General features: G+C 39.0%; 1 long non-coding RNA gene across 1 annotated transcript; it reads right to left on the reverse strand.

The window, feature by feature from the left end:
• Positions 1–6,456: 6,456 nt before the first annotated feature.
• On the reverse strand, positions 6,457–6,858 carry LOC129922510 (uncharacterized). Its single transcript, XR_008774516.1, has 2 exons — positions 6,719–6,858; positions 6,457–6,571 (listed from the first exon to the last, which is right to left on the reverse strand). It is a non-coding gene; the product is annotated as an uncharacterized LOC129922510 (long non-coding RNA).
• Positions 6,859–10,120: the final 3,262 nt, after the last annotated feature.

Below are 10,120 nucleotides of genomic sequence, written 5' to 3' on the forward strand. Positions count from 1 at the left end.
AGCCGCGCCATCCTGGCACTGACACTGCCGGGAAATCAAGAGGTAAGCGTAATAACTACACTCGTGAAGGTCCGTTTAACCCCTGCTCCTCAGCAATCAAACCGCTCATCCCTGGCACTGGCACTGCTAGGAAGTCACGAGGTAAGCGAAATACCTACACTCGTGACAGTTCTTGTAACTCCCGCTCTTCAGCTATCAAACCACTCATCCCTGGCACTGATCCTGCCAGGAAGTCACAGAGGAAAGTGAACTTTCACTCTCGTGAAAGTGGGCCTCATCACGGCTCCACCCACACTTTAAGGCCACTCTTCCCTGACATTGACCGTGTCTGGAAAATTAGAGGTGAGCCGATCAAGTGCACTCACGAAGAAACGCCTCACTATGGATTTAGAGATAAGCCCCGTCCAACATACGCGCATTGGGCCCTCCGCCATAACGTCCATCCCACTTACTGGTCTGCCCCAAGAAGGAGATGTACCCAATCCTATCCACCCGGCCTATTTCCCCAGGTTTCCAGAATTGCTCCTTCCACGTGGCATTCCGCCTGCGGACAGAACATAGGCGACAGCGGACTCTTAGGACGGACACCCCTCTGGACCTTGGCAACCTCTTAACTCTGGGAAAAATTTTCTTAAATGCTACGACCTACAGTAGACGAAACTTGAGCGATATCAACGTTAGCACTTTATAGATCTTTTAACAAAGACCTATCTTACGCAGGGAGGGTTGTGACGAACCGTTTTAGCTCACTCAAGATATCACTCAGGTCTAAGCATTTAATTAATTTATTTACTCGCTATTAATCATCAATTTTATTAATTTAGCCAATCAAGCGCTAAAAACACAGCCACCACCCCTCCAATCCAACCCCCACCCCCTATGGCAGCGATGTCACTTTTTACTATCCCCACTTTGACACGTGTCACACTAGACTCTTGACAAGAGTACACTCCCTCCATCTATCGTGGCAAACATCCGTTGACCCCCTCCCCCCCCTTCCGGGAGCGGCTGGTCACTTCAAAGTGCCCATTCAACTCAACGCCTCGGGCAACGCTGTTCGTCTAGCACTAGCCATTATCATAATATAATCTCCCTTGATGTGCCGAGCTCTGATAATCTCCCCTTCATAATCCACCTGACCACCTGGGATGATTTCCTGGACTTTCAACTCGCGCCTTCGCGCAATGTCTATCTACCGGAAACGCCGTCACGGTCAAGCGATGATCTCTTTGTCAAAGACGCCAGGTAGTCTAGACCACCTTTGCACTTGTCTCCCGCCACTCACCCCCCCCCCCCTTTTCTATCCACGTGTATATGGACAAACTTCGTCGTCCGATCTCATTCACGCTGGAGAGCCCACAGGGAGCACATCTATCTCTTGCTTGAGCTCTAGACTATTTTCATATATAAGACTATCATCATCAGATATTAGAACCAAGTGGTCTGAGTGTCATTAGGCTGGTTGCTTAGCTTTTGGTCCGGTGCTGCACTGGTGAGACTGGTGTGGCTGATACTGATGCTGTCTGCTGGTGGGCTGGCGTAGTGGATCCAGGCTCCGGGTGCAGTCCAACTTGTATGGTTGCAGAGCTAAGCTGCGTCTACCAATCAGTTAAGCCAGTGACGGGTCTGTGGCTAGCGTTGTTACTTGGACTCTCGAAGTATGAGTAGGACTGATGTCTACAGATCTGGTGCCAGCAAATCTGTTATCAGCTAGAGGTTGCTAAGATTTCAGGTGGAAGTAGCCTATAGATAAAAGCTGCAACGATATGATGTATACGTCGGTTTAGCCATAATGATGACACTGGGAGGTAGATGCCTTTCCGTGAAGGACATCTTCAGTCTTATGTAGAGAAACTATAAGCTAGTTTCTTAAATATCAAAGGGAACTAACAAATGAATAAAGTGTCCCATTAAGGGAGATAATAATAATAATGGGGACTCCCATAAAGGTAAATAACAAACAGTAGTAAGTGATATATGATAAGTAATATAGGTGACGTTCACCAATCACGGTGAGTAGCAAGTACATACATCACTAAGATAAATGAGATGAAAGGGGAAAGGGGAGATCAACGTCTGATACTCGCCCATAAGTAAACATAGAGCATAAGTAAATACATACTCAGTAATAAGACATGTTTACATAAATGTTTGGATAATTCCCTGCCAAGGAATTAATCAATGATAATATATTGAAGGCTCGTGCTGAGCGCTAATATATCAGAGTCTAATTAATGATAGTTAAAGAGCTAAATACATCTGGTAAGAATTGGTAATAAATTCTAGTCCAAATGGCTTGAAAATTTAGCCATAAAGGTCATGATATAAAATATAAGTATACAGTAATCTACTTACATTATCCATGATAAGAATGCACAAGTAGGTACACAAATAATGTAGTAATAAATGCACAAATATATATATACATTACTAAGTAAAATGGTTCTCAAGCACTTTACTAAGTTACATACCACCAATCCAAAGTGAAATAAGGGAATGAAAATAGTCTAGAGCTCAAGCAAGAGATAGATGTGCTCCCTGTGGGCTCTCCAGCGTGAATGAGATCGGACGACGAAGTTTGTCCATATACACGTGGATAGAAAAGGGGGGGGGGGTGAGTGGCGGGAGACAAGTGCAAAGGTGGTCTAGACTACCTGGCGTCTTTGACAAAGAGATCATCGCTTGACCGTGACGGCGTTTCCGGTAGATAGACATTGCGCGAAGGCGCGAGTTGAAAGTCCAGGAAATCATCCCAGGTGGTAAGGTGGATTATGAAGGGGAGATTATCAGAGCTCGGCACATCAAGGGAGATTATATTATGATAATGGCTAGTGCTAGACGAACAGCGTTGCCCGAGGCGTTGAGTTGAATGGGCACTTTGAAGTGACCAGCCACTCCCGGAAGGGGGGGGGAGGGGGTCAACGGATGTTTGCCACGATAGATGGAGGGAGTGTACTCTTGTCAAGAGTCTAGTGTGACACGTGTCAAAGTGGGGATAGTAAAAAGTGACATCGCTGCCATAGGGGGTGGGGGTTGGATTGGAGGGGTGGTGGCTGTGTTTTTAGCGCTTGATTGGCTAAATTAATAAAATTGATGATTAATAGCGAGTAAATAAATTAATTAAATGCTTAGACCTGAGTGATATCTTGAGTGAGCTAAAACGGTTCGTCACAGTCTCGAGAGACGATCTACTAACTAAAGAGGCCAATCCTTGATACACAGCTGCGATCGCAGGTTGGGCATATATAATCACCTGGCGCCGTTGCATTTTCACCCTTCTTTCTGCTTTGGTTGGATAGGCTGAAGATTTTTGGATGAAACCACACTTCCGGTTTTTCCAATCTCTTGGCCTAAGTTTAGCAAAGGTCGACGTAACCTTCCCTATGTTTTTGTTTTAAATCTTTTGATTGGACAGGTCAAATTCATTTGTAGATCCCAGAATTCAAATACGGCTTCTAGTTTGTTTTCACCAAAGAGGGTGGACTTGTAGCAGCTGGCCTCATCACATTTGTTTTCTTGGTGCTTCTAGTTAGCCAATACTCTCTGCAGGCCTGAGAGAGGCAGGAAATGTGTGACTGAAGCTCCCCCTCTTTTAAAATTGTTTTTATCAACTCTGTCTGTTTGTCTGTCTGGCCAAGATTTTGTATACGTTATTTCTCCAAAACCCAATCTCGGATCACGCTGAAATTTTGCACAATTATTTTTTTTTACCTGGCATCACAAGAATCAATTTTAAAAATGCATCTATTAGTTAATTAACTATTGGTAATTTATTATTTTGTTTGGTATCTCAAACAAGAGAAAGGATTTGTACTAGACTGAAGTGGTGGTATAAGCTGAATTAGTTCCCTTTATAGGTTGTCTTCTGAAGCTTAGTGAACACAAACATGAAATAGAAACAATAGATAACTATTCAATCTTCGCTTGTAGAGTGGTTACCGCGTTGGCTTGAGAAGCCTAGGAAGGCTTAAGCCGACAAGTTCGAATTTAGTTCGTTCTCTTTTTTAAAAGAAAAAATAAATTTAGAAAGCAATCATCCAGATACGCCTTTCTTGTCCCCTACCCTTGGTCCAGACAAGTGATAGAATCCTAGCATTGAGAAAGCTAAAAGCATGAAACTACTAAAAAACAACAACAATTGGTAAAATATTTAATTCTTTCTCTCCGTAATTATTTCTGTAAGTTTTAAATGAATTCTTCCTTTTACCCATTACTATTTCACTCCCCTGTTATGATTAAGCTTCAATGGCTTTGTCCTTTGTTATTAGAAAATGTTTTATTTGGTATAGAATTAAAGGGGAATGCAGGCTCTTTTTATACAAAACATAATTAAGTCTATAAAATTTAACATTAATTTAATTTAATGAGGTCAAATCAACGTTGGTGTCGTCAATTAGGAGAGAAAGAGTTAAAATGGCAGAGATCTATTATTGATTGTCTACATCTACTACACATTTAATTACATGACGAGTTCAAACTAATTGATACAACTACGCTTAATATAAGCATTTTCTTTTAAAAGTTGTTTTTAAAAAAATGTTTTGTTGTTTGTTTATTACTTTCTTCTTGAAGAAGTCAGCTTTTCTGCTGCTGAGCAAATAAGCTAGTTTGCAGTCTGTTACTTTAAAAAAGTATACTTAGCAGTATCTACCGTACTGGTTGAAACATAGTTTAATTATATATATATATTTATATATATATATATACATATATATTTATATTTATATATATATACCAGAGCTTACACAATTCATACATTAAACTATCAAAATATCATGCTATATTTTCAATACATCTGTACATCATTTTAAAACTATTTTAAATATTAGCTAAAATGGAATACAAATAGTAATGTGAAAATGTTTGTAAAATGTTTGACATATCTCAGACGTTCCTTCAGTCCTAGTCCAACCCTCCTGAAGGGCGACGGGGGGATGGCAGCGGGCAGGGTATGAACCCGGGACGACCAACAAACAACCGAATGACTGTCCAGCGCGCATACCGCACGACCAGGCAGTCATCCATAGAAGAGAATGGGCTTCCTCCCCAAACGTCATAACGGTTTATTTAAGGTCCTTAGAGAAGATGGAGAAGTTTAGTGTGTTAATATTAGAAGATATTACGTCATTGTTTGTTGTCTATGTTTTATGCGAAAGCAAAGAATCGGACGGAAATAACAAGTTAGTTATATATGTCTACCTTGATAAAGACAGTCTCGTTATTATCATTATTAATTAGTAACGTCTACAGTAATTTATTATTAATCTGTGACAACAGAACATTAGGAGGTTGTTGTTATATCTTTCAATGCTTCTAATAATTTTCCCTTGTGTTTTATGGATATAATTGAAACATTTTCTCTCTCTCTCTACTTTAACTCTGTACGCCCTTCAAGTGGATTGACACTTACTCTCAAGCTTAGGGATCTACTGCAAAAGTGACTTAAGCCTATTGAAAGTCACTTATGAAAGTGTATAATACCTAGCCGACACCCGATTTTTGGCACTTTGGTTCGACTGTTGGGACGCTTCCGATAAAGGCCATGACCTCCACAGGCATTTGAGTAAACCAGGATGCGAGGTGGCTACTTCATCGTGCGGAACAAGCCGTCCTAGCCCAGCTCAGAGTAGCTCACTGTCCAAGTGGTATATACTTCGGACGGTTTCGAGAAAACTACGACACACGGTGACGCCACGGCATAGAGGACGAAGAAACAGCAGACGACATTCTTTATGAAAGTCGCATTCTACATGAAGGGCGAACGGGACAAGGATATGATAGAGAGAGAACTGGTTCGTGTGCGGCATTTGGTCTGTCCTTGTAAGGGCAAGGTAACCTTAGAATTCACTGCCAGCTTCCTTTCACGTGCTCTAAGGGAGTAATTCTCTTACTGATGGGGTTTCTGATTTGTATTAAAAGTGTTAGAATATTAAACAAAGCATATAAATTAATAAACATATTTTTATTTGTAAAATACATTAATAAACTATTTAATGTTATTTCACCGTGGTTAGACCACTATTGGAATATGCATCCAATGTTTGGGACCACTTGAACTCAGAAAAACATCAAGAAACCTGAACAAACGCGAAAAAGTGCCGTGGGATTTAAAACAAATGAGTAATTGCATTTGACTGGAGTGACAGCATTAGTGAAATCATTAAACTTAGGAGACACTAAATGAGAAAAGATTAGCTAGTTGAAGAGCAATAATACATAAAACACTGGCCCAGAATTAATCACAATTACAAGGACACAATATAATAAAACTTAGAAACACAAATAAAGCCACATTTCTTAAATCCATTATGCTGGGACAAATTCGTACAAAGTTCTCCATCTTACCTGGTTCATTAGAGCACAGACAGACTGCCTGAATCAGCAATTAACAATTACAAATACAAAAAAAAAACAAAAAAACAAAAAAACAACTGTTTGACTTATAGATATCGTAACTTACCAATACACTGACCACTACCGCAAACATAACGATGGCTGAGTAGATAGTTTCTGTACTAAGCATTGTAATGGTTGCTAGTTCAAACTCTCTACGCCTTGGATATAACACAGACTTTGAATAAAACAGAAAGTTTGGCAAATAATTGTGTCTCAATGTCAGAAATAATTTTTCGCAAAATCTTTTTTTTTTCTTCTTTTTTTTTCCTTTATTTTTTATTTTTGACTAATAAAGCTAAAAAAAAAATAAATTTTTAATTACTTTTCGAAACTTCAGACTCTTTCTCTCTCTCTCTCTTCCTTTTTTTTTTTTTGCTTCAAAAACAAACTCGAAGTGTCTCAACTGTCTTTACACACCCCCCAGGTCTCAAGTACATTACATAGAAGGCCTCTCTGAGGTTTTATAGGGTTAACTTGTCTCACGTGCGCATGCAGTTCCACAGCTCAGAACGAGTCGAAAAGTTCGATCAGCAACTTTTTTCAGTGGGTATCCTTGTTATGAATTCCATTAGTCTCCCCTTTCAAGAGCAACAGTTTGAGAGCTTTAGTTTTTGATTTTACGAATCTTAGTCGGCTTATTCATCAATATAAAATGACATCTTTAAAAACAAAACAAAACAAAAAGTTTTTTACAAAGCTCACTGGAGAGATCTACGGTCTAAAGGGCAGATGATGTTAAGATCATCCGTTACTTTGACCAACGGTTAACGAACAGGGTGTCATGTGGCCAGCACAACGACCAACCGCTTTTACTTTCCCCAACTAAACTCAGGTACCCATCTTACCCATTAGAGTTGGGTGAACTCATGGGCGCCCTAAAACTACCGAAATTCAAAATACCAGTCATCACTGAGATTCGAACACAGGACCCCAGGATCGAAAGCCAAGCGCTTGATCACTCAGCCCCATGGTGATTTTCAAGTTCAACTAAAAAGTGTTAAGGAAGCTAGTTAAAATGATAAACTAATCAAAAATGTTTTAAACAGAAAGGTCTTATGTTCTTCTTGAATGTAGTGTAACATGTTGTCTGTTTGAGACCAATGGGGAGTGAGTTCCAAACCTTTGGTCACTGCACTAAAACGTACTGAACATTGATTACACAACTTCTAATGGACAGTTTCATATCTTGCACTATTCCTATAGCTTCAAACACATTTACATTTTGTTGCAAGAAGATGAAGAATTTTTATGATTGGAAATAGGTTTATCTTTTTTTTTTTTTTTTTTTTTGACATGCGTTCTTCTTACAATAAAACATCAGGGAAATGTGAGTGAATAAAGGAAAACGCTTCGCGTGGGGCTCCTTCGCGGACCCCGCTAGCAGAGCTTTCAGCTCGGTACTGCTGGTTGAAGTGGTACTGTTCCTCCACAACTATTTTCTGAAAGAAACTATTCAGGTCTACAAAACACGGAACAATTAGAAACCAAAGACTATTTTCAAATAAACAAAAGACCAGGGGCGTAGATAGAAATTCTGCATCGTTTGGAGCCCGGGGAGCTTGACCTTTTTTGGGAGCTCCTGCATTTTGAGTAATATTCAATTTTAAATGTAAAAAACACTCATTTGGGGGGCCACCCTCAAGTGGGGGCCCCGAGGGATTTTCAAATTCTCCCCCCTCCTCCTCAATCCTAGCTACGCCACTGCAAAAGCCTATCGCACTAGTTTTAATTAACATTTTGTAAATTCGTATTCCAAACACATTTTTAGTATATATGTGTAAAGAAAAACATAAATATAAAATTTACTTTTATGTCTTTAGTATTTATTTCATTTTCATTATATTTTTGTAGCGATCCCGGAATCCTCTGTCTCCACAGAGCCTCAGCTTGTTAAGGGGGAAAACTTTTGTTTTCATATAAGGTATGCCATTGGTAAACGTTTGAGAAACGCTGAGCTAATATGTGATGATATCAGTTTGATATCTCTTTGTAATTTATATATGTGATGATATCAGAGTTTAGAGGTAATCTCTTTGTAATTTAAGCCAAATCTTGTATAAGTCGACATGATAGAAATGACGTTGGTCACCGGTTAGGAGTGACATGTGGTCAACTGTCATTGTAACCTTGTTGTTTAAAAAGTTCATTTAAATATGGTAGTGTTGTGCGTGTGATTTTTTTAATTCGCTTTTTATAATGTGTTCTGAGCGGCGCCGACAAGTTATTCCAAATGTTATTAGATTTTGCATAGTTCCGTCGTAAAAACCATGTAGGATCTTCTAATTTAGTTTGAAGCTATTGAGCTTGTGTAGGAAAAGTAGCCGCTGGGCTGTTTTCTTTGCCAGAGTTCCAAGGAGGTCTTCCCGTGAGATCTTGTTATCTATGATGACGCCTAGATATTTATATGAATTCACTTGTATCGATGAAGTGTCTATCTGTAGTTCGTGTATCATTTGTTTATCCTTTCTGAAATCTATTTTAAGTTCTTTAGTTTTTGTGACATTCAAATCTAGAAAGTTGTCAGTGCATCAGTTTGTTTATTCTTCTATCCAGCTTCGATACTGAGTTTCGTCTTCTGAAATAAGACCGACTATGGCAGTATCATCAGCGAATTTAATGAGTTTAACTGAGTCATAGATGCTTCCTATGTCATTAGTGTAAAGAGTGTACAGTACAGAAAAAACCCTTACATAGTACTCGAGTTGATGATTTGATGTTGTTGACTTTAACATACTGGGGCCGTTGGGTTAAAAAGTTTAGAACCCGTGCTTGTACGTAAGGGCTGACATTTAAGTTACTCAGTTTGTTTATCATTAGATGTGGCTGTATGGTATTGAAAGCTGAGGAGAAAACTACAAAGAGAACTCGTGCATATGTTTTGGGTGTTTCGAGATGCTTATAAAGCTGGTCCAAAAGCAATAGAATTGCATCCTCAGTTCCTCTAGCTGCTTTATATGCAAATTGGTGAGGGTCTAGGCTGTTATTGACTTTTGCTACAAGTTGTTTAAGCATATATTTTTCAAAACATTTCGTAACTATAGGTGGAAATTATTTAAGCTATCTATTTTTTGGTTTCTTTACTGGTACAATCTCTGAAGTTTTCCAGATGTGTGGAATTACGCACGTTTGCAACGAGTGGTTAAAAATGTGAGAGTAGATAAAAGAGATTTGTTCCGCACATAGCTTGATCAGCTTGCCACTAATTTTATCTGGTCCAGAAGATTTTGTTACGTCTACTCTTCTAATCAATAAGGTCGCCACATCTTCAGCTACAAAATTGACGTAGGGTTCTTGTTTTTCTTGGGTCAGAGTGTTGAAAATTTCATTTTGTAGCTCAACTAAATTTTCTTTATCGAAACGAGAATAAAAATCATTGAGTTCGTTGGCAAATTTCTCCTCATCACCCACTGAAAGTCGTTCTCGTTTTGAGGCGCAGCCTGTTATTTTCTTTAATGCTTCCCAGCATGCTTTTGAGTTGTTATTTCCAAAGAAATTCTCAATTTTTTCTTTGTATGTTTTTTTCCCTTCAATTATTGCTTTTTTCGGTGCATCTTTAGCATTTATAAACTCTTCGTTGCTAGCCTTATATTTTGTTTTCTTTTCAATAATAAGTTTGATTTTTTTGGTCATTTTTTTTTCCATAGACTTGTATTGTTTTTGTTGGAATTATTGACTCCTCGCAGAATAATAGATACGAGTGGTAGACATTTTAATTCTTAAGTCT

This window comes from Biomphalaria glabrata, chromosome 13 (assembly GCF_947242115.1).
Source record: "Biomphalaria glabrata chromosome 13, xgBioGlab47.1, whole genome shotgun sequence".
NCBI lineage: Eukaryota > Metazoa > Mollusca > Gastropoda > Planorbidae > Biomphalaria > Biomphalaria glabrata.